Raw genomic sequence first — 26,044 nt, 5'->3', positions numbered from 1 at the left:
CTGCTCTGGTGGGAAACTGGACAAAGGAAAGGGGAGTGACCACTCCCCTGACCTGCACCTCCCAGGGGAGGTGCCCAGAGCTCCCCAAGTGGGCCCCAGACCTCTGCCATCTTGGAAACAGAGGTGTTGCTGGCACACTGGACTGCTCTGAGTGTCCAGTGCCATCAGGTGACGTCAGAGACTCCTTCTGATAGGCTCTTACCTTTCTTACTAGCCTATCCTCCTTCCTAGGTAGCCAAACCTCCTTTTCTGGCTATTTAGGGTCTCTGCTTTGGGGAATTCTTCAGATACCGAATGCAAGAGCTCACCAGAGTTCCTCTGCATCTCCCTCTTCACCTTCTGCCAAAGGATCGACCGCTGACTGCTCAGGACGCCTACAAAACCGCAACAAAGTAGCAAAGACAACTACTGCAACCTTGTATCGCTTCATCCTGCCGGCTTTCTCGCCTGTTTCCTGGCGGTGGATGCTCTGGGGGTAGCCTGACTCCTCTCTGCACCAGGAGCTCTGAAGAAATCTCCTGTGGGTCGACGGAATCTTCCCCCTGCAACCGCAGGCAACAAGAGACTGCATCACCAGTCCTCTGGGTCCCCTCTCAGCACGACAAGCATGGTCCCTGGAACTCAGCAACTCTGTCCAAGTGATTCCCACAGTCCAGTGACTCTTCAGTCCAAGTTTGGTGGAGGTAAGTCCTTGCCTCCCCACGCTAGACTGCATTGCTGGGTACCGCGTGATTTGCAGCTGGTCCGGCTCCTTTGCACTCTTCCAGGATTTCCTTCATGCACAGCCAAGCCTGGGTCCCCGAACCTTCTGAGTTGTCCTCCAGCATCGTCGGACTCCCTTTTGTGACTTCGGGTGGACTCCGGTTCACTCCTCTTCTAAGTGCCTGTTCCGGTACTTCTGTGGGTGCTGCCTGCTTCTGAGGGCTCCCTGACTTGCTGGGCGCCCCCTCTGTCTCCTCATCCAAGTGGCGACATCCTGGTCCCTCCTGGGCTACAGCAGCATCCAAAAACCCTAACCTTAACCCTTGCAGCTAGCAAGGCTTGTTTGCGGTCTTTCTGCGTGGGAACACCTCTGCAAGCTTCTTCACAACGTTGGGACATCCATCCTCCAAAGTTGAAGTTACTAGTCCTCTCCGTTCTTGCAAAACACCAAGCTTCTTCCATCCGGTGGCAGCTTCCTTGCACCCTCAGCTGGCATTTCCTGGGCTCCTGCCCACTCTTGACACTGTTGCGACTCTTGGACTTGGTCCCCTTGTCTTACAGGTACTCAGGTCCGGAAATCCACTGTTGTTGCTTTGCTGGTGTTGGTTTTCCTTGCAGAATCCCCCTATCACGACTTCTGTGCTCTCTGGGGGTTGTAGGTGCACTTTACACCTACCTTACAGGGTCTTGGGGTGGGCTATTTTTCTAACCCTCACTGTTTTCTTACAGTCCCAGCGACCCTCTACAAGCTCACATAGGTTTGGGGTCCTTTCGTGGTTCGCATTCCACTTTTGGAGTATATGGTTTGTGATGCCCCTATACCTATGTGCGCCTATTGCAATCTATTGTAAATTTACACTGCTTGCATTACTTCCTTTTGCTATTACTGCATATTTTTGGTATTGTGTAGAGATATCTTGTGCATATTTGGCATCCTCATACTGAGGGTACTCACTGAGATACTTTTGGCATATTGTCATAAAAATAAAGTACCTTTATTTTTAGTATATCTGTGTATTGTGTTTTCTTATGATATTGTGCATATGACACCAGTCGTATAGTAGGAGCTTTGCATGTCTCCTAGTTCAGCCTAAGCTGCTCCGCTATAGCTACCTTCTATCAGCCTAAGCTGCTAGAAACACCTCTTCTACACTAATAAGGGATAACTGGACCTGGGACAAGGTGTAAGTACCTCTGGTACCCACTACAAGCCAGGCCAGCCTCCTACAATAGGGATCTCCTGGAACCCCAATACCCTGGGTACCTAAGTACCATGTACGAGGGAATTATATGGGTGTACCAGTGTGCCAATGAGAATTGGTAAATTTAGTCACAAGCATGCAGTGACAAATTTAGAAAGCAGAGAGAGCATAAACACTGAGGTTCTGGTTAGCAGAGCCTCAGTGATACAGTTAGGCACCACACAGGGAACACATACAGGGCACATATTATGAGCACTGGGGTCCTGCCTAGCAGGATCCCAGTGACACAGGGGCTAAAACATACATACATACAGTGAAAATGGGGGTAACATGCCAGGCAAGATGGTACTTTCCTACACAACCCCCCACCCCCCCAAACGAAGGAAAGTAAGACTAGCCTTGTCCAGATGAGTCTTCATTGTCTAAGTGGAAATATCTGGAGAGTCCATCTGCATTGGAGTCAGTACTCCCAGGTCTATGTTCCACTGTATAGTCCATTCCCTGTAGAGATATGGACCACCTCAACAATTTAGGGTTTTTACTTTTCATTTGTTTTAGCCAAAGTAGAGGTTTGTTGTCTGCCTGAACAATAAAGTGAGTACAAAACAGGTATGGTCTCAACTTTTTCAGTGCCCAGACCACAGCAAAGGCCTCCCTCTCTATGGCAGACCAACGCTTTTCTCTAAGGGTTAACCTTCTGCTGATAAAAGCAACTGGTTGATCCTGGCCCTCAGAATTCAGTTGTGATAGTACTGTCCCTACCCCTAATTCAGATGCATCAGTTTGAACAATGAATTTCTTGGAGTAACATGGGCTTTTTAGGACAGGTGCAGAGCACATGGCCTGTTTGAGCTCCTCAAAAGCTTTCTGACCGCTAGCTGTCCATAACACCTTCTTAGGCATTTTCTTGCTTGTGAGATCATTAAGAGGGGCTGCTATGGAGCAACAATTATTAATTAATCTCCTGTAGTACCCTGTGACGCCTAAAAAGGCTGGGTCTGAGTTGTAGGGGGAACCCAAATCATGATTGTTTGGATTTTCTACTGTAGTGGTGCAATCTGTTCTCCACGAACCAGGTGGCCCAGATAAACCACTTTCCCCTGCCCTATCTGGCACTTTGAGGCCTTGATAGTGAGGCCTGCCTTTTGCAGGGCCACCAAAACTTTCCAAAGGTGGACCAGGTGATCATCCCAGGTTGACCTAAGGACAGCAATATCATCTAGATATGCTGCACTGAAAGCTTACAACTCTTGCAGGACTGTGTTCACCAACCTCTGAAAAGCGTCAGGTGCATTTTTCAAACCAAAGGGCATTACTGTGAATTGGTAGTGCCCTCCTATGGTAGAAAATGCAGTCTTTGGTTTAGCATCTTCTGCCAATCTAATCTGCCAATAACCTGCAGTTAGATCAAAAGTGCTAAGATACTAGGCAGAAGCCAGTGTATCAATGAGCTCATCTGCCCTGGGTATAGGGTGAGCATCAGTTTTGGTTATCTGATTGAGCCCTCTGTAATCTACACAAAACGTCATCTCTCTCTTTCCATCTTTGGTGTGAGGTTTTGGTACAAGCACCACTGGGCTAGCCCATGGGCTTTCACAAGGTTCAATCACCCCTAAATCCAACATTTTCTGCACCTCTTGTTTGATGTAGTCTCTGACATGGTCAGGCTGCCTTTAAATTGTACTTTTGACAGGCAGGTTGTCTCCCGTGTCAATTGTGTGTTCACACCAGGATGTTGTACCTGGTACAAGTGAAAAGAGGTCTGACAATTGGCTTAGGAGATTGATGCAGTTGTCTTTCTGTTCTGCAGTCAGACAATCTGCTAAGACTACTCCCTCCACTAAGGCATCTCCTTCAGTGGTGGAAAAGAGATCAGGGAGAGGGTCACTCTCTTCTTCATGTCCTTCATCTGTTGCCATAAGCAGGGTGAGATCAGCCCTGTCATAGTAGGGTTTCAGGTGGTTGACATGAATAACCCTAAGGGGACTCCTGGCAGTGCCTAGGTCTACCAAATAGATAACCTCACCCTTCTTCTCAACAATTAGATGGGGTCCACTCCATTTGTCTTGGAGTGCTCTTGGGGCCACAGGCTCTAATACCCACACCTTCTGTCCTGGTTGGTACTGAATCAGGACAGCCTTCTGATCATGCCATTGCTTCTGTAGCTCTTGGCTGGTCTGAAGGTTTTTACTGACCTTTTTCATGTACTCAGCCATTCTGGATCTTAGGCCAAGTACATAGTCTACTAGGTCCTGTTTGGGAGCTTTTAAAGGTTGTTCCCAACCCTCCTTTACAAGAGTAAGTGGACCTCTTACAGGGTGTCCAATGTGGAGTTCAAAGGGGCTGAAGCCCACTCCTTTATGGGGTACCTCCCTGTAAGCAAAAAAGAGGCAAGGTAACAGGACATCCCATCTCCTCCTGAGTTTTTCAGAGAATCCCATTATCATACCTTTGAGAGTTTTATTAAACCTCTCAACCAGACCATTTGTTTGTGGATGGTAAGGAGTGGTGAACTTATAGGTAACACCATACTCCTTCCACATTGCTTTTAGGTATGCAGACATGAAGTTGCTACCTCTGTCTGACACCACCTCTTTTTGAAAACCCACCCTGGAAAAGATTCCCAGGAGGGCTTTTGCCACTGCAGGAGCTGTAGTGGTCCTTAGAGGTATGGCTTCAGGATATCTTGTGGCATGGTCCACTACCACTAAGATAAATCTATTGCCTGAATCAGAAGGAGGGTCAAGGGGGCCAACTTTGTCAACCCCTACCATTTTAAAGGGCACCCCAACCACTGGAAGTGGAATTAGAGGGGCCTTTGGAGTGCCGCCAGTCTTGCCACTAGCTTGGCAGGTCACACAGGACTTACAAAAGTCTTTGGTGTCCTCTGACATATGAGGCCAGTGAAACAAGGGGACAAGTGTTTCCCAAGTTTTCGTCTGGCCCAAATGCCCAGCCAAAGGAATGTCATGTGCTAGAGTGAGAAGAAACTCTCTGTACTGCAGGGGAATGACCAATCTCCTGGCTGCTCCAGGTTTTGGGTCCCTTGATTCTGTGTACAAGAGGTTGTCTTCCCAGTATACTCTATGACTGTCACTGACATCCCCATTTTGCTGTTTGACAGCTTGCTATCTGAGACCCTCTAATGTGGGACAGGTTTGCAGTGCCACACTCAGCTCTTCACTGGCAGTCCCCCCTCCACCCAAAAGCTCAGCAGTGTCTGATGCCAGATCCTCTGGTATAGGTTCTGCACAGGGAGGAAATTCCTCTTCTTCAGAAGGGGAATCATCTGTAGAGGGAGGGATAATGGGTAGGGATTTACCCCTTTTACCCCTAGCTTTAGGGAGCACTTGGTCCATTGTTCCAGGATCCAAGTTACCCTGTCCTTTTTGCTTTTTGGCCTGAGCCCTAGTTAAAGCACAAATATGCCCAGGAATGCCCAGCATTGCTGCATGGGCTTCCAACTCCACTTCTGCCCAAGCTGATGTCTCCAAATAATTTCCTAGTAGACAGTCTACAGGTAATTCTGTGGCTGACACAACTTCCTTTGGACCAGTAACACCCCCCAGTTGAGATTCACAACAGCCATAGGGTTGCTAAGAGTGTTGTTATGAGCATCTATCACTTGGTACTGCTGACCAAGTAGGTGTTGATCAGGCTGGACCAGTTTTTCTATCACCATAGTTACACTGGCTCCTGTGTCCCTGTAGGCCTCAACCTCAACACCATTGATTAGGGGAAGTTGCTTGTACTTACCCATATTAAGGGGGCAAGCAACCATAGTGGCAACATCAATGCCACCATCAGAGACTAAAACAGTCACTGTAGTCTCCCTAACAAGACCAACCCCAACTACATTGCCAATAGTGAGCCCAGCTACACCCTTGGATTGGCTATTAGTAGTAGATTTCCCACCACCCCTGCTGTTACTAGGGGCACTAGAATTTGAAGCAGGGGTTGTGGTGGTGGGAGGTTTGGTGTTTTTCTTTGGACAAGTGGAATCACTTGCCCAATGGCCTTTGACTTTACACAAATAACACCAAGGCTTTTTAGGTTGAATATTAGAAGAGGATTTGGACCCACCACCCCCAGAGGAGTTTGGTGGGCCTGATGAATACTCAGAAAGTTTACTTTTGTCCCCACCCTTCTCAGAAGACTTACCATCCTTCTTCTTGCCATCCTTGTCATCCCCTGTATGAACTTTTCTGTTCACCCTTGTTCTGACCCATTTGTCTGCCTTCTTTTCCAATTCTTGGGGAGAGGTCATATCAGAGTCCACTAGGTATTGGTGCAACAAGTCAGACACACAGTTGTTAAGAATATGCTCGCTCAGTATACGATTGTACAGGCTTTCATAGTCAGAAAATTTACTGCCATGCAATCACCCTTCCAAGGTCTTCACTGAACAGTCCAGAAAATCTGTCCAGTCTTGAGAAGACTCTTTTCTGGTGTCTCTGAACTTAATTCTGTATTGTTCAGTGGTTAAGCCAAATACATCCAAAAGTGCATCCTTCAAAACTTTGTAGTTACTGGCTTCACTTTCTCTAACAGTAAGGAGCCTATCCCTACCCTTTCCAGTGAACGATAGCCACAAAATAGCAGCCCACTGCCTTTGAGGCACCAACTGTACCATACAGGCCCTCTCAAGTGCAGCAAACCACTTGTTAATGTCATCCCCCTCCTTGTAAGGGGGGACTATCTTGTGCAGATTCCTGGAATCTTGATATTTTACAGGATTGCTATCAGAAATACTGCTGCTGCCACCATGGGGGAACTAACCCCAACCTCTGTCTTTCCCTCTCTATGTCTAGGGATTCCCTATCTAAGGCCAGCTGCTGCTGTTTAAGCGTCAGTCTGGTCTCTTCAACCCTCAACTTTTTGAGTTCCCTTTCTAACATGTTATCCTCAGGGTGGGTGGGTTTGGAATGCTTTGACACAGAGGAAATGTGGGAATTTTCAGAGGGGGACCTGTCCCTAACTGTCTGGACTCTAGTAACCTGGCCTCTAGGGATAAAAGATGCCCTACTGTTGTGGGAGCCTCTATCACTACCAGCTTCACTAGGTGTCCTGCTAGGGGGCAGGCCCTTGTGAGAACCCTCCCCAGCTTCTCCAGGGAACTTCTCCGAATCTGACTGGGAAGGATCTCCTTTTTCTAACCTCTCATGTGATGGTCCAGACTGGTACTTGTCATCTACAACAAGCATGTTAAAGAGAAACTCTTTTGTAGGGTTCTTTCCTATACTCAAACCTCTATCCAGGCAGAGACCCTTAAGCTTTTGTAGTTTAAACTCTCATATGTTGTATTAACAGTTTTGGAAGTGGGCTCTACAACAGACATGATAGTATAGGTTTAAGGATAGTGAGAAAGAAAAAGTTTTAGAACTTTAGAAAGCACAGAAAAAAACTTTTTCAAACTTTGCAAAACTTTTTAGAAGTTTTAAGAAACTTTTCAGAACTTTTTAAAACGTTTTAGAATAGAAAAGTAAACTTTTTTGGTGAAGTGTACATATACTGAACTGTTTGGCATATGATTCTCTTATGAAAAGTACAAGATGACAAAGTGGTAAAGTGGTAAAGCAGTTGCAAGTGCTTATCCCACCGCTGCACCACCAATGTAGGAGGCTGGCCTTGCTTATAGTGGGTACCTTGTGGTACTTACACCCTCTGCCGGGTCCAGTTATCCCTTATTAGTAGAATAGAGGTGTTTCTAGCAGTTTAGGCTGATAGAAGGTAGCTATGGCAAAGCTTAGGCTGAACTAGGAGACATGCAAAGCTCCTACTATACCACTTATATCATATGCACAATATCTTAAGAAAACACAATACTCAGAGTTACTAAAAATAAAGGTACTTTATTTTTATGACAATATGCCACAAGTATCTCATTGAGTACCCTCAGTAAGAAGGTAAGTAATATACACAAGTTATATGTACACAAACCCAAAACAGGTAATTAAGAGTTAGAAAAGTAATGCAAACAGTGTAGAATTACAATAGGATGCAATAGGCAAACATGGGTCATGGGGCAACACAAACCATATACTCCAAAAGTGGAATGCGAATCACGAATGGACCCCAGACCTATGGGAGCTTGTAGAGGGTAGCAGGGACTGTAAGAAAACAGTCAGGGTGTCCAAGATACCCCACACCAAGACCCTGAAAAGTAGGAGTAAAGTACACCTCCTACCCCAAAAAGACACAATAGTCGCGATAGGGGCATTCTGCGAAAACCACAAACACCAGCAAAGCACTGAAGGCGGATTCCTGGACCTGAGGACCTGCAAGGCAAGGGGAGCAAGTCCAAGAGTCGTGATAGTGTCCGGGGGGCAGGAGCCAAGGAAACCCCGGAAGAAGGTGCAAGGAAGCTGCCTCCAGATGGAAGAAGCTTAGAATTCTGCAACAACGAAGAGAGCTAGGAACTTCTCCTTCGGATGGAAGATGTCCCACGGCATGCTGAAGGTTGCAGATGTGCTCACACGCAGAAATACCACAAACAAGCATTTCTAGCTGCAACAGGCGCGGTAGAGGTTTTTGTGTGCTGCTGGGGACCAGGAAGGACCAGGATGTCGCCCTTTGGAGGAGGTGACAGAGGGGGTGCTCAGCAACTCAAAGAGCCCCCACAGAAGCAGGCAGCACCCACAGAAGTACCAGAGCAGGCACTTAGAAGATTTGTGACTCAGAGCTGGCTCACAGTCACAAAGGAGGGTCCCAGGGCGTTGGAGTCCAACTCAGAGGGTTGAGCACTGCAGGGCGGAGTGCTAGGGACCCAGGCTAGGCTGTGCATGAAGGAAATCTTGGAGGAGTGCACAGGTAATTAAGAGTTAGAAAAGTAATGCAAACAGTGTAGAATTACAATAGGATGCAATAGGCAAACATGGGTCTAGAGGCAACACAAACCATATACTCCAAAAGTGGAATGCGAATCACGAATGGACCCCAGACCTATGGGAGCTTGTAGAGGGTAGCAGGGACTGTAAGAAAACAGTCAGGGTGTCCAAGATACCCCACACCAAGACCCTGAAAAGTAGGAGTAAAGTACACCTCCTACCCCAAAAAGACACAATAGTCGCGATAGGGGCATTCTGCAAGAACCACAAACACCAGCAAAGCACTGAAGGCGGATTCCTGGACCTGAGGACCTGCAAGGCAAGGGGAGCAAGTCCAAGAGTCGTGATAGTGTCCGGGGGGCAGGAGCCAAGGAAACCCCGGAAGAAGGTGCAAGGAAGCTGCCTCCAGATGGAAGAAGCTTAGAATTCTGCAACAACGAAGAGAGCTAGGAACTTCTCCTTCGGATGGAAGATGTCCCACGGCATGCTGAAGGTTGCAGATGTGCTCGCACGCAGAAATACCACAAACAAGCATTTCTAGCTGCAACAGGCGCGATAGAGGTTTTTGTGTGCTGCTGGGGACCAGGAAGGACCAGGATGTCGCCCCTTGGAGGAGGTGACAGAGGGGGTGCTCAGCAACTCAGAGAGCCCCCAAAGAAGCAGGCAGCACCCACAGAAGTACCAGAGCAGGCACTTAGAAGATTTGTGAACCGGAGCTGGCTCACAGTCACAAAGGAGGGTCCCAGGGCGTTGGAGTCCAACTCAGAGGGTTGAGCACTGCAGGGCGGAGTGCTGGGGACCCAGGCTAGGCTGTGCATGAAGGAAATCTTGGAGGAGTGCACAGGAGCCGGAGCAGCTGCAAATCACGCAGTACACCGGTTTGCAGTCTAGCGTGGGGAGGCAAGGACTTACCTCCACCAAACCTGCACTGAATGATCACGGGACTGTGAGAGTCACTTGGATAGAGTTTCTGTGTTCCAGGGACCATGCTCGTCAGGATGAGAGGGGACCCAGAAGCATGGTGATGCAGTCTTTTGGTGCCTTCGTTAGCAGGGGGAAGATTCCGTCGACCCACAGGAGATTTCTTCTTGGCTTCCAGTGTAGGGTGAAGGCAGATGACCCCCAGAGCCTGCACCACCAGGAAACAGCCGAGACAGCCAGCAGTATGAGGCGCTACAATGTTGCTGGTAGTCATCTTGCTACTTTGTTGCGGTTTTGCAGGTGTCCTGGAGCAGTCAGCGGTCGATCCTTGGCAGAAGTCGAAGAGGGAAGTGCAGAGGAACTCCGGTGAGCTCTTGCATTCATTATCTAAAGAATTCCCCAGAGGAGAGCCCCTAAATAGCCAGAAAAGGAGGTTTGGCTACCAAGAAAGGAGGATTGGCTACCAAGAGAGGTAAGAGCCTTTCAGAGGGTGTCTCTGACGTCACCTGCTGGCACTGGCCACTCAGAGCAGTCCAGTGTGCCCCCAACACCTCTGTTTCCAAGATGGCAGAGGTCTGGGACACACTGGAGGAGCTCTGGGCACCTCCCGTGGGAGGTACTGGTCAGAGGAGAGGTCACTCCCCTTTCCTTTGTCCAGTTTCGCGCCAGAGCAGGGCTGGGGGATCCCTGACCCGGTGTAGACTGGCTTATGCAGAGATGGGCTCCATCTGTGCCCATCAAAGCATTTCCAGAGGCTGGGGGAGGCTACTCCTCCCAGCCCTTCACACCTATTTCCAAAGGGAGAGGGTGTAACACCCTCTCTCAAAGGAAATCCTTTGTTCTGCCTTCCTGGGCTGGGGCTGCCCAGACCCCAGGAGGGCAGAACCCTGTCTGAGGGGTTGGCAGCAGCTGCAGTGGAAACCCCGGAACGGCAGTTTGGCAGTACCCGGGTTCTAAGCTAGAGACCCAGGGGATCATGGAATTGTCTCTCCAATACCAGTATGGTATTAGGGTGACAATTCCATGATCTTAGACATGTTTCATGGCCATGTTCGGAGTTACCATTGTGACGCTATACATAGGTAGTGACCTATGTATAGTGCACGTGTGTAATGTGTCCCCGCACTCACAAAGTCTGGGATATTGCCCTGAACAATGTGGGGGCACCTTGGCTAGTGCCAGGGTGCCCACACACTAAGTAACTTGGCACCCAACCTTCACCAGGTGGAAGTTAGATATATAGGTGACTTATAAGTTACTTATGTGCAGTGAAAAATGGCTGTGAAATAACGTGGACATTATTTCACTCAGGCTGCACTGGCAGGCCTGTGTAAGAATTGTCTGAGCTCCCTATGGGTGGCAAAAGACATGCTGCAGCCCATAGGGATCTCCTGTAAGCCCAATACCCTAGATACCTAAGTACCATGTACGAGAGAATTATATGGGTGTACCAGTGTGCCAATGAGAATTGGTAAATTTAGTCACTAGCCTGTTAGTGACAAATTTAGAAAGCAGAGAGAGCATAAACACTGAGGTTCTGGTTAGCAGAGCCTCAGTGATACAGTTAGGCACCACAGAGGGAGCACATACAGGGCACATATTATGAGCACTGGGGTCCTGCCTAGCAGGATCCCAGTGACACAGGGGCTAAAACATACATACATACATATAGTGAAAATGGGGATAACAAGCCAGGCAAGATGGTACTTACCTACAAGTGACAAACTGCCAAAAGTATCTCAGAGGATATACTCCCTTAAGAGGTAAGTAACATACACAAATTATGTGCACACAAACCAAAATCAGGTAAGTAACAAGCCTTGCTAGGTGCAAGAGTTACGATTGAGGATTTTGGGTGCTGCTGGGGCCCAGGAAGGACCAGGAGGTCGCCCCTTGGAGGAGGAGACAGAGGGGGTGCTCAGTAACTGAGAGAGCCCACGCAGAAGCAGGCAGCACCCGCAGAAGCACCTGAACAGGCACTTAGAAGATCTGCAGACAGCGGTCGACTCAGAGTCACAAAGGAGGGTCCCGCGACATCGGAGTTCAACTCAGCGAGTTGGGCAATGCAGGACGGAGTGCTGGGGACCCGGGCTAGGCTGTGCATGAAGAAAGTCTTGCAAAAGTGCACAGAAGCCCGAGCAGCTGCAGTTCACGCAGTATACAAGATTACTGTCTGGTGTGGGAAGGCAAGGAATTACCTCCACCAAATTTGGACAGAAGGGCCACTGGACTGTCGAAGATACTTGGACCCAGCTCCTGTGTTCCAGGGATCACGCTCGTCAGGATGAGAGGGGACCCAGAGGACCGGTGATGCAGACGTTTGGTGCCTGCGTTGGCAGGGGAAAGATTCCGTCGGCCCACAGGAGATTTCTTCTTGGCTTCCAGTGCGGGGCGAAGGCAGACAGCCCTCAGAGCATGCACCACCAGGAAACAGTCGAGAAAGCCGGAGGATGCTGCGCTACAATGTTACTGGTAGTCTTCTTGCTACTTTGTTTTGGTTATGCAGGCGTCCTGGAGCAGTCAGCGGTCGATTCTTGGCAGAAGTCGAAGAGGGAAGTGCAGAGGAACTCTGGTGAGCTCTAGCATTCGTTATCTGGTGAGATGCCAAACAGGAGAGACCCTAAATATCCCACAGAGGAGGATTGGCTACAGAGAAAGGTAAGCACCTATCAGGAGGGGTCTCTGACGTCACATGCTGGCACTGGCCACTCAGAGGTGTCCATTGTGCCCTCACACCTCTGCATCCAAGATGGCAGAGGTCTGGGACACAGTGGAGGAGCTCTGTGCACCTCCCCTAGGAGGTGCTGGTCAGGGGAGTGGTCAGTCCACCTTTCCTTTCTCCAGTTTCACACCAGAGCAGGGCTTGGGGGATCCCTGAACCAGTGTAGACTGGCTTATGCAAGGAGTGCACCATCTGTGCCCTTCAAATCATTTCTAGAGGCCAGGGGAGGCTACTCCTCCCAGGCCCTTCACACCTATTTCCAACGGGAAAGGGTGTAACACCCTCTCTCAGCGGAAATCCTTTGTTCTGCCTTCTTGGGACTGGGCTGCCCAGGCCCCAGGGGGGCAGAAACCTGTCTGAGGGGTTGGCAGCAACGGTAGCTGCAGAGGAGACCCCGGAAAGTTAGTTTGGCAGTACCCGGGCTGTATGCTGGAGACCTGGGGATGCATGGAATTGTCCCCCCAATACCAGAATGGTATTGGGGTGACAATTCCATGATCCTAGACATGTTACATGGCCATGTTCGGAGTTACCATGGTGACACTACATATAGGTGTTGACCTACATGTAGTGCACATGTGTAATGGTGTCCCCGCACTCACAAAGTTCAGTGAATTGGCTCTGAACAATGTGGGGGCACCTTGGCTAGTGCCAGGGTGCCCACACACTAAGTAACTTGGGACCTAACCTTCACTAAGTGAGGGTTGGGCATATAGGTGACTTTTAAGTTACTTAAGTGCAGTATAAAATGGTTGTGAAATAACGTGGACGTTATTTCACTCAGGCTGCAGTGGCAGCTCTGTGTAAGAATTGTCTGAGCTCCCTATGGGTGGCAAAAGAAATGCTGGGTATCTAGGCACCATATACAAGGGATTTATAAGAGTGTTCCAGTGTGCCAATCAGAATTGGTCAAATTAGTCACTAGCCTGCAGTGACAATTTTAAAAGCAGAGGTTCTGGTTAGCAGAGCCTCAGTGAGACAGTTAGGTACCACACAGGGAACACATATAGGCCACAAACTTAGGAGCACTGGGGTCCTGGCTAGCAGGATCCCAGTGACACATATCAAACACACTGACAACATAGGGTTTCCATTATGAGCACTGGGGCCTTGGCTAGCAGGATCCCAGTGAGACAGTAAAAACACCCTGACAAATACTCACAAACAGGCCAAAAGTGGGAGTAACAAGGCTAGAAAGAAACTACCTTCCTACAACCAGGAGACTGGTCATCCACCTTCAGTACAGAGAATTCCTCCTAGTTCTGGCTCATGACATCCCATTAGCTGGGCATTGAGGCCAGAGTAAAACATGGGACAGACTTGTTACACATTTTCAATGGCCCCATATGTCAGAAGACACAAAGGAGTTTTGTCACTCCTGTGTCACCTGCCAAACCAGTGGCAAGACTAGTGGCACCCCAAAGGCCCCTTAATACCACTACCAGTGGTTGGGGTGCCGTTTGAAAGGATAGGGGTTGATATTGTTGGTCCCCTGAACCCTCCAACAGCTTCTGGCAATAGGTTTATCCTTGTGGTGGTGGACCATGCCATAAGGTACCCAGAAGCTATCCCCTTAAGGACCACTACAGCTCCTGCAGTGGCAAAGGCCCTCCTGGGAATCTTTTCCAGAGTGGGCTTCCCTAAGGAAGTGGTGTCAGACAGAGGTAGTAACTTCATGTCGGCATACCTAAAAGCAATGTGGAAGGAGTGTGGTGTTACATACAAGTTCACCACCCCTTATCATCCACAAACTTATGGACTGGTTGAGAGGTTTAATAAAACTCTCAAAGGTATGATTATGGGACTCTCTGAAAAACTCAGAAGGAGATGGGATGTCCTATTACCATGCCTCATTTTCACCTACAGGTAGATACCCCAAAAAGGAGTGGGGTACAGCCACTTTGAATTCCCCTTTGGTCACCCAGTGAGGGGTCCACTTGCTCTTGTTAAGGAGGGTTGGGAACAACCCTTAAAAGCTACAAAACAGGACATAGTGGACTATGTACTTGGCCTGAGTAGTAGGAAGGCAGAGTACATGAAAAAGGCCAGCAAAAACCTTCAGGCCAGCCAAGAACTCCAAAAGCAATGGTTTGACCAGAAGGCTGTCCTGACAGAGTACCACACAGAACAGAAGGTGTGGGTATTGGAGCCTGTGGCCTCAAGAGCACTCCAGGAAAAATGGAGTGGACCCCATCTAACTGTAGAGAAAAAAGGTGAGGTCACCTACTTGGTGGACAGATGCACTGCCAGAAGCCCCCTTAGGGTCCTTCATGCCAATCGCCTAAAGCCTTACTATGACAGGGCTGACTTAACCCTGCTCATGGCTACAGATGAGGGACAGGAAGAAGAGAGTGACCCTCTCCCTGATCTCTTCTCCACCACTGAAACTGATGGTTTAGTGAAGGGAGTGGTTCTGGCAGATTGCCTTACTGCTGAGCAGAAGGAGGACTTTAAAAATCTCCTTGATCAGTTTTCTGAACTCTTCTCACTCACACCTGGTACAACTACTTGGTGTGAACATGCAATTGACACTGGAGACAGTTTACCTGTCAAAACTAACATTTACAGGCAAACTGACCATGTCAGAGATTGCATAAAAGCTGAAGTTCATAAAATGTTAGACCTTGGAGTTCTTGAGCCTTCTGATAGCCCCTGGGCTAGCCCAGTGGTGCTTGTCCCCAAACCTCAAAACAAAAAAGGAAAGAGAGAAATGTGGTTTTGTGTGGACTATAGGGGTCTCAATATAGTAACCAAAACAGATGCTCACCCTATGCCCAGGGCAGATGAGCTAAAAGGAACACTGGCATCTGCCAAGTATCTAAGCATTTTTGAGTTGACTGCAGGGTATTGGCAGATCAAAATGTCAGAAGATGCTAAAGCAAAAACTGCATTTTCTACCATAGGAGGGCATTATCACTTCACAGTGATGCCCTTTTGTTTGAAAAATTCACCTGCCACTTTTCAGAGGTTGGTGAATACAGTCCTCCAAGGATTGGAAGCTTTTATTGCAGCATATTTGGACAATATTACTGTCTTTAGCTCCACCTGGGAGGATCACCTGGTCCACCTCTGAAATGTTTTGGAGGCCCTGCAAAAGGCAGGCCTAACTATTGAGGCTTCAAAGTGCCAGATAGGGAAGGGGAAGTGGTTTGTCTGGGCCACCTGGTAGGTGGGGAACAGATTACACTACTTCAGGGGAAGATTCAGACCATTATGGACTGGGCTCCCCCTACAGCTCAGACCCAGGTCAGAGCCTTCTTAGGTCACATTGGGTATTATAGGAGGTTCATTAAGAACTATGGCTCCATTGCAGCATCTCTAAATGACCTCACCAGTAAGAAAATGCCTAAAAAGGTATTATGGACAGCAAGCTGTCAAAAAGCTTTTGAGGAGTTGAAGCAGGCAATGTGCTCTGCACCTGCCTTGAAGAGCCCAAACTACTCCCAAAAAATTGTTTTCCAAACAGATGCTTCTGAATTAGTGGTAGGTGCTGTACTATCACAACTTAACTCAGAGGGCTAGGATCAACCTGTTTCTTTTATTAGCAGGAGGTTGACCTCTAGAGCAAAGCGTTGGTCTGCCATAGAGAGGGAGGCCTTTCTGTGGTCTGGGCACTGAAAAACCTGAGCCCCTACTTGTTTGGGCCTCACTTTATTGTTCAGACAGACCACAAACCTCTATTATGGCTTAAACAAATGAAAGGTGAAAACCCTAAATTATTGAGGTGGTCCATCTCCCTACAGGGAAAGGACTATGCAGTGGAACATAGCCCTGGGAGTACCCACTTCAATGCAGATGGACTCTCCAGATATTTCCACTTAGACAATGAAGACTCATCTGGGCAAGGTTAGCCGTATTGTCCCTCGTTTGGGGGGGGGGGAGTTGTGTAGGAAAGTACCATCTTCCTTGGCATGTTACCCCCATTTTTCACATGTATGTCAGAATGTTTTTGCCTGTCTCACTGGCATCCTGCTGGTCAGGACCCCAGTGCTCATAGTTTGTGGCCTAATGTGTATGCCTATGTAGTGCCTAACTGTGTCACTGAGGCTCTGCTAACCAGAACCTCAGTGCTTATGCTCTCTCTGCTTTTTTATTTTTTCACTGTAGGCCAATGACTTCAGTGACCAATTTCAATTGGCATACTGGACCCCCCTTTTAAGTCCCTAGTATATGGTACCTAGGTACACAGGGGATTGGGATTCCAGGAGATCCATATGGGCTGCAGCATTTCTTTTGCCACCCATAGGGAGCTCAGACAAACCCTTACACAGGACTGCCACTGCAGCCTGCGTAAAATAGTGCACACACTATTTCACAGCCATTTTTACTGCACTTAAGTAACTTACACGTCCCCTATATGTCTAACCTTCAATTGCTGAAGGTTAGGTGCAAATTTACTAAGTGTGAGGGCACCCTTGCACCAGCAAACGTGCCCCCACATAGTCAGGGCCATGTCCCTGGACATTCTGAGTGCGGGGACGCCATTACACATGTTCAATACATATAGGTCAATACCTATATGTAGCTTCACAATGGTAACTCTGAATATGGCCATGTAACACGTCTAAGATCATGGAACTGTCCCCCCATTCCAAATCTGGTATTGGGTAGCCAATTCCATGCTTCCTGGGGGCTCCACCATGGACCCTCAGTACTGCCAAACCAGCTCTCTGAGGCTTGCACTGCAGCTACAGCTGTTGTCACATCACAGACAGGGTTCTGCCCTCCTGGGGTCTGGGCAGCTCAGTCCCATGAAGGCAGAACAAAGCATTTCCTCTGAGAGGACGGTGTTACACCCTCTCCCTTTGGAAATAGGTGTTACAGGCTGGGGAGAGGTAGCCTCCCCCAGCCTCTGGAAATGATATGAAGGGCACAGATGGTGCCCTCCTTGCTTAAGCCATCTTGCTTTGCAAGGTGTGGGGGTACTCTGGAGGGCTCTGAGTGTCCTGTGCCAGCAGGTGATGTCAGACACCCCTCCTGATAGGTCCATACCTGATAAGGTAGCCAATTCCCTTTTCAGGGCTATTTAGGGTCTCTCCTGTGGGTTCTGTTCAGATTCTGCTTTCAAGTTTCCTTCAGGAATCCTCTGCAGCAACTTCAGCATCCTTTGACCTCGGATCAACAGCAGCCTGCTCCAAGAAATGCTGTAACTGCAACAAAGTGTCTATAGGAGAACAGGAGCTCCTGCTAACCCGGATGAAGGTGCAAAAGAAGAACCACAGGTGAAGAACAGCAGTCATGACTGCAACCAAGAAGACAGATGCGGGTTCCTGGTTAGTGCAGATGATGTCCCACACCGGATTGATGATTGCAGTTTGGTTTTGCGTCACTGGATTCCTCCAACAAGCCTTGGCATAAGCAAAGCTTGCGGTTAGCAGAAAATGGTGCTCCCAGGACCAGTAGGGACCTGGTGGACTCTATCCAGGAGGAGAGTTAGAGGGGGCTCTCAGCAACTTTGAGAGCCCTCAGAAGACAAGGTAATGTGCACAGGACGCCCACAGCATGGGGACAAAGATGGTGCAAGAGGAGGCCCACGCAGCACTGCAACAAAGGTCCCACGCCGCTAGAGAACCACTCAGGAAGCTGTGCATCTCCGGATAGAGTGCTGGGGGCCAGAGCTGCAAGGTGCTATGGTAGGCCCTCTCAGACCAAAGTGCAGGGTACAGGTACCTGTGTGTGAGGGCACCCCTGCACTAGCAGAGGTGCCCCACAAACTCCAGATCCACGTTCCTGGACTTTGTGAGTGCGGGGATGCCATTTTACACATGTACTGGACATAAGTTACTACCTATGTCCAGCTACATAATGGTAACTCCGAATCTGGCCATGTTTGGTACCAAACATGTCAGAATCATACCCCAATACTGCTGCAAGTATTGGAAGTATGATTCCATGTACTCTGGTAGCATTGCTACCACCAATCTTAAAGGGTTTTCTGGGCAGCCCAGCTGCTGCCACCCCTCAGACAGGTTTCTGCCCTTGTGCTGCTTGATCTGATCAAGCCCAAGAAGGCAGAACAAAGGATTTCCTACGGGAGACGGAGGTAACACCCTCTCCCTTTGGAAATAGGTGTGACTGGCTTTGGAAGGGTAGTCTTCCCAAGCCACTGGTTTGCTTTGAGAGGCACAGATGGTGCCCTCCGTGCATCAACTAGTCCACACAGGTTCAGGGACCCCCAGTACCCTGCTCTGGTATGAAACTGGGCAATGGAAAGGGGAGTGACTACTCCCCTGTCCATCACCACCCCAGGGGTGGTGCCCAGAGCTCCTCCAGAGGGTCCCTGAGTTCTGCCATCTTGTTTCCAAGGTTGGCAGGGAACTCTGGTAGCATCTGAGTGGCCGGGTGTCAAATCACAATTTGCCAGAAAGAGAAATAACAGTCACACAGTCATGGTGATGAAGAGAAGCAAACGTTTATTTGCTTAAACCCAAGGCCCACTGTGGAGTACTTCAAGCTTATCAAGTTGGGAGGAACCTTTAATAGGTTTCAACATGCATTGGTCTGCATTAGAAGCACTATTTCATCATCTATGAGCATCTGCAAGGCCTATCATTGACAGAAAAATAATTACATTTTAAAGAAAATACAAGCATATCAGTAGCATAAATTAGGACAGTGACATCTTATCTCAATTTCAAGGCGCCTGTTTGGGACAAATTGCATTTCATATGTATCAACCCAGCCTCCCTAAAGGTCATATTCCGGTTACATGGTGTACAAAGCTGTAATTTTGGAACACGTCACTTTTATCCTAGCTAAAAAATGTTTTTCTCACAAGTGAGTGCTCTTGCATGATGTTAATTGCAAATGACCCAATTATTTTCTCAGGTTTCACAGAGTTCATGGTTGCAAAGCATACACAGAGTTGAGATAAGATGCCCTTGTGTGCCTACACTCTTGTAGCTGCATTTTATAAATAATTCAGAAAGACTAAAGCTTTGCATCTTATCTTATGAGGTCATGTTTACAGAAATATGAGTATGTCTTTGAAAACTATTCTAAAAGCACAAATTAAAGTTGAGAATCTATTGCTAATGTTTGAATAATGGTTGAAATCTATAGGTCTATATTTTTTCTTCTTTCACACAGGCCAGGCAGGTGACGTCAGAGCCCCCTCCTGATAGGTGCTTACCTGCTTAGGTGACTAGTCCCCCTTTCAGGGCTATTTAGGGTCTCTCTCTTGGGGCGGAGGGCTCAGATTTGGCTTGCAAGATTCCAGCAGGACTCCTCTGCAACCTCTGTTTAGACTTCTGTTCGGTTACTGGAACTGCGACTAGACCGTTCAGGAACCAAAAAACGCTGCTACAATGAAGAAGACTGTTTAGAAACTTTGTTTCCATGTCTCCTGAAGCTATGCAACATTTCCCCAGCCGTGCATCCTCAGAAGACTGCAACTCTTTAGCCTGCACAAGAGGAAGAAGGAATCTCCCTTGGAGTGAAGGAATCACTTCCCTACAATCGCAGGTACCTACAGCAATCGACGACTGGCTGGGCAGACCCCCTCTCCTGCTGAGCTGCGTGGATCATGCATCATGGGTCGTTGTCCGGAGTAGTCCTCTTGGTCTTCTCTGCCAGCTGTCCAACTTTGGTGAAGGTAAGCCCTTGCCTTTCCACGCTTGTTTGCATCTCCTCCAATGGATCTTCCGACGACATGTAGCTCCAGCTCCCAGCACTCCATCCTGCAAAGCACAGCCTTCTCCTGTAGTGTGGGATCCCTTTTTGTAGTGCTGCGGGAGCTTCTTCTGTGACTTCTGTGTCCCCCATCCTGTGGGACTCCTGTGGGTGCGTCCTCTGCTCTTGTGGACTCTCTGCTATGCTAAGGGTCCCCTGTGACTTCCCATTCTGGTTTGAGTCCTCCTGGACCTTGCTGGTCCCTGGCAGGACCTCTTTTCCACTAAACGCTTTTCCACTAACGGCTTGTTGGTGGAATTCATGTGCCGACACCCGTCTGCAATCTTCCTTCCAGTGTGGGGCTTTATCTGTATCCATCAGGAACTCTTCTCCGGCTCCAGGGGTGTAGTGCTGACCTGATCTTCATCACCGTTGACCAACTCCTGCATCCACAGCTGGGTGGGTAGTAGCTTCTACTTCTCCTGGACTCCACTGTGACTCTTGGACTTGGTCCCCTCTTTCCACAGGTCTTCTTTCTTCAGGAATTCACCACTGATTTTCTTGCAGTCTTGTCTGGGTGTCTTCTTTCTCTTCTTTTCCTCCTTTTGGGTGGTTTGGGGAAAATCCAGTGTTTTTCTCTTGCATTCCTGGTTGCTGGAAAGTACTGTGTTACTTACCTCTGTGGTTTTCTAGCACTCCGAGCTCCCCTCTTCACATTGTACTTACCTAGGTGTGGGTGCCTTATTCGCATTCCATTTTTTTAGTATATGGTTTGTGCTCCTCCTAGGGTCACTATTGGTTATTGCTATTTGCACTGTTTTCTAACCTTTTCTATACCTGTTTCTGATTACTAGTGTATATATTTAGGCCCTCATTCCGACCCTGGCGGTTTCAAACCGCCAGGGCCGGGTTACACGGAAGCACCGCCAACAGGCTGGCGGTGCTTCCTGGGCTATTCGGTCAGAAAAGGGGAACCGGCGATTTCCCGCCGGTTTTCCCCTGGCCCAGGGAATCCTCCATGGCGGCGCTGCTTGCAGCGCCGCCATGGGGATTCCGACCCCCTTCCCGCCAGCCTGTTCCTGGCGGTTTACACCGCCAGGAAGAGGCTGACGAGAACGGGTGTCATGGAGCCCCTGGGGGCCCCTGCACTGCCCATGCCACTGGCATGGGCAGTGCAGGGGCCCCCTAACAGGGCCCCACAAAGATTTTCACTGTCTGCTTAGCAGACAGTGAAAACCGCGACGGGTGCTACTGCACCCGTCGCACCCCTTCAAATCCGCCGGCTCCATACGGAGCCGGCTTCCTCTTTGCAGGGGCTTTCCCGCTGGGCCGGCGGGCGATCTTTTGGAGATCGCCCGCCGGCCCAGCGGGGAAGTTAAAATGACCCCCGGGGTCATTTGACCGCAGTGCGGTCTTTGGGCGGTTTCCGCCCGGCGGGCAGCGCCCGCCGGGGTCGGAATGACCCCCTTAGTGTATTACTTACCTAAGGGTGGGTTACCTTTCTAGTATTTTGTGGTGATTTGTTCCAAAAATAAAGTACCATTATTTTTGTACAAATGTGTGTTTTCTTTCATGTGTGTAAGTGCTGTATGACTACAGTGGTATTGCATGAGCTTTGCATGTCTCCTAGATAAGCCTTGGCTGCTCATCCACAGCTACCTCTAGAAAGACTGGCTTCTAGAAACTGCTTACACTTCACTAAGGGGGGATACCTGGACCTAGTATTAGGTGTAAGTACCTTAGGTACAAAGTACACACCAGGCCAGCTTCCTACAGGTTATAACCTTTATGTGGGTAATTTCTGTACAGTACTAGAGATGTTCAGTTAGCTCTACAATGCTGGCACTGTGGCCTGTGGTACAGTTTGTTGTCGCCGCAAAAGATTACCACAGGAGCTTATTTGCAAGAAGCTCCAGAAATCCCAGACCACTGCATTGCATTCCAACAAGCTGCTCACAGTCAAGTTCTCCAATAGGCGTGATGTGTATGTTCTCACTACAATTCATGATGAGAGCACTTCCCCTGTCACGGTTTGGGGTCAGATGGCACAAGTTCATAAGCCCACCTGTATACTTAATTACAACAAGTACATAGGCGGATTGGACAAGAACGGCCAGGTTCTTCTGCCATACAGTGTGAGTAGTGAAACTCGCACTTGGTACAAGAAACTATTTGCCCACCTGTAGGAAAGTGCCCCTCTTTGGGAATTGGTTACCCCCACAAACACACGTTTTGCCTGATATTGTTGCTGACTTGACTAAGAGTGTGCTGGGATCCTGCTAACCAGGCTCCAGCACCAGTGCTCTTTCCCAAAACGGTACCATTGTTCCCACAATTGTCACACCCTTGGCACACAGCTAAGTCCCTTGTAGAGGTACCCATGGTACCAAGGACCCTGTGGCCAGGGAAGTTCCCTAAGGGCTGCAGTGTTTATTATGCCTGAAGGAAATTACCATCTTTCTTGGCATATTACCCCCAAACTCTGCCTGTTTGTCAGTGTGTTTTGCCTGTCTCACTGCAATCCTTCTAGCCAGGACCCCCGTGCCCCAGTGGGCTATGTGTGTTGTCAGTATGCTCAACTGTGTCACTGAAGTTCTGCTAACCAAAACTCCAGTGCTTATGCTCTCTCTACTTACCACATTTGTCACTACACTTTAGTGACTCCATATTCCAATTCTGATTGGCACACTGGACCCCCTAATAAGTCCCTAGTATATGGTGCCTAGTATATATTGCCACCCACAAGGAGCTCATACAATCCTTTCATCAGGACTGCCACTGCAGCCTGAGTGAAATAGTGCACACACTATTTCACAACCATGTTCACTGCACTAAAGTAACTTATAAGTCACCTATATGTCTAACCTTCATTTACTAAAGGCTAGGTGCAAAGTTACTGTGTGTGAGGGCACCCTTGCACTAGCAAAGGTGCTCCCACGTTTTCCAGGGACAATTCCCCAGACTTCGTGAGTGCGGGGTTACCATAAAAGCGTGCACTACATATATGTCAATAAATATATGTAGTTTCACAATGGTAACTCTGAATATGGCTATATGAGGTGTCTAAGGTCATAGAATTGTCCCCCCAATCCAAATCTGTTATTGGGGGGCAAATCCAATGCACCCTGGGGGCTCCACTGTGAACCCCAGTACTGCCAAACCAGCTCTCTGAGGTTTCCACTGCAGCCCCAGCTTCTGCCACCTCACTGACAGGTTTCTGCCCTTCTGAGCACTGAGCAGCTCAATCCCAGGAAGGCAAAACAATGCATTTCCTTTAGGAGAAAGGTGCTACACTCCCTCCCATTGAAAATAGGTGTTCGAGGCATGGGAGGGGTAGCCTCCCAGAGCCTCTGGAAATGCTTTGAAGGGCACAAACAGTGCCCTCCTTGCATAATCCAGTCTACACCAGTTCAGGGACCCCCGGCTCCTGCTCTGGCGCGACACTGGACAAAGGAAAGGGGACTGACCACTCCCCTGTCCATCACCACCCCAGGGTGGTGCCCAGAGCTCCTCCAGAGTGGCCCTGGTGTTAGCTATCTTGGATTCCAAGGTGTGGGGACCTCTGGAGACCTCTGAGTGGCCAGTACCAACAGGTGACATCAGAGACCCCTCCTGATAGGTGCATACCTGGTTAGGTAGCTGTGAGAAAGTAGCCTCTTTCTAGCCTTGTTACCCCCACTTTTGGCCTGTTCGTGAGTATATGTCAGGGTGTTTTCACTGTCTCACTGGGATCGTGCTAGCCAGGGCCCAGTGCTCATAGTGAAAACCCTATGTTTTCAGTATGTTTGTTATGTGTCACTGGGACCCTGCTAGTCAGGACCCCAGTGCTCATAAGTTTGTGGCCTATATGTATGTGTTACCTGTGTGATGCCTAACTGTCTCACTGAGGCTCTGCTAACCAGAACCTCAGTGGTTATGCTCTCTCTTTACAAATTGTCACTAACAGGCTAGTGACCAATTTCACCAATTCACATTGGCATACTGGAACACCCTTATAATTCCCTAGTATATGGTACTGAGGTACCCAGGGTATTGGGGTTCCAGGAGATCCCTATGAGCTGCAGCATTTCTTTCGCCACCCATAGGGTGCTCTGACAATTCTTACACAGGCCTGCCACTGCAGCCTGAGTGAAATAATGCCCACATTATTTCACACCCATTTACCACTGCACTTAAGTAACTTATAAGTCACCTATATGTCTAACCTTCACCTAGTGAAGGTTGGGTGCTAAGTTACTTAGTGTGTGGGCACCCTGGCACTAGCCCAGGTGCCCCCACATCATTCAGGGCAAATTCCCCGGACTTTGTGAGTGCGGGGACACCATTTCACGCGTGCACTATACATAGGTCACTACCTATGTATAGCGTCACAATGGTAACTCTGAACATGGCCATGTAACATGTCTAAGATCATGGAATTGTCACCCCAATGCCATTCTGGCATTGGGGAGACAATTCCATGATCCCCTGAGTCTCTAGCACAGACCCGGGTACTGTCAAACTGCCTTTCCCGGAGTTTCACTGCAGCTGCTGCTGCTGCCAACCCATAAGACAGGTTTCTGCCCTGCTGGGGTCCAGCCAGGCCTGGCCAAAGGAAGGCAGAACAAAGGACTTCCTCAGAGAGAGGGTGTTACACCCTCTCCCTTTGGAAAAAGGTGTCAGGGCTGGGGAGGAGTAGCCTCCCCCAGCCTCTGGAAATGCTTTGATGGGCACAGATGGTGCCCATCTCTGCATAAGCCAGTCTACACCAGTTCAGGGATCCCCCAGCCCTGCTCTGGCACGAAACTGGACAAAGGAAAGGGGAGTGATGACTCCCCTGACCTGCACCTCCCAGGGGAGATGCCCAAAGCTCCTCCAGTGTGTCCCAGACCTCTGCCATCTTGGATTCAGAGGTGTTGGGGGCACACGGGACCGCTCTGAGTGGCCAGTGTCAGCAGGTGACGTCAGAGACCCCTCCTGATAGGTGCTTACCTCTTTCAGTAGCTAAGCCTCCTTTCTTAGTAGCCAAACCTCCTCTTCTGGCTATTTAGGGTCTCTCTTCTGGGCTATTCCTCAGATAACTAATGCAAAAGCTCACCAGAGTTCCTCTGCACTTCTCTCTTTGACTTCTGCCAAGGATCGACCGCTGACTGCTCCGGGATGCCTGCAAAATCGCAACAAAGTAGCAAGACGTCTACCAGCAACATTGTAGCGCCTCATCCTGCCGGCTTTCTCAACTGTTTCCTGGTGGTGCATGCTCTGAGGGCTGTCTGCCTTCATCCTGCACTGGAAGCCAAGAAGAAATCTCCTGTGGGTCGACGGAATCTTCCCCCTGCTAGCGCAGGCACCAAAAGACTGCATCACCAGTCCTCTGGGTCCGCTCTCATCCTGACGAGCGTGGTCCCTGGAACACAGGAGCTGGGTCCAAGTGTCTCCACAGTCCAGTGGCACTACTGTCCAAATTTGGTGGAGGTAAGTCCTTGCCTCCCCACTCCAGACAGCAAACCTGTGTACTTCGTGATTTGCAGCTGCTCCGTTTTCTGTGCACTTCTCCAAGAAATCCTTTGTGCTCAGCCTAGCCTGGGTCCCCAGCACTCCGTACTGCAGTGCTCAACCCGCTGAGTTGGACTGCGACGTCGTAGGACCCTCCTTTTGTGACTCCGGTTTCACAAATCATCTGAGTGCCTGCTTCGGTACTTCTGCGGGTGCTGCCTGCTTGTCTGGGGCTCTGTGAGTTGCTGAGCGCCCCCTTGGTCTCCTCCTCCAAGCGGCAACATCCTGGTCCTTCCTGGTCCCCAGCAGCACCCAAAAACCTCTACCGCAACCCTTACAGCTAGCAAGGCTTGTTTGCAGTATTTCTGCGTAGAAACACTTCTGCAACATCCAGCACGCCGTGGGACATTATCCATCCGAAGGAGAAGTTCCTAGCCCTTTTCGTTGTTGCAGAATCTTTTGCTTCTTCCACCCAGAGGCAGCCCTTTTGCACCTTCATCCGGGGTTTCCTGGGCTCCTGCCCCCCCCGGACACTATCGCAACTCTTGGACTAGGTCCCCTTCCTTTTCAGGTCCTCAGGTCCAGGA

Source organism: Pleurodeles waltl, chromosome 10, assembly GCF_031143425.1.
Source record: "Pleurodeles waltl isolate 20211129_DDA chromosome 10, aPleWal1.hap1.20221129, whole genome shotgun sequence".
NCBI classification, from domain to species: domain Eukaryota; kingdom Metazoa; phylum Chordata; class Amphibia; order Caudata; family Salamandridae; genus Pleurodeles; species Pleurodeles waltl.
The sequence above is the reverse complement of the archived record's forward strand: the minus strand, read 5'-3'. Positions refer to the sequence as shown.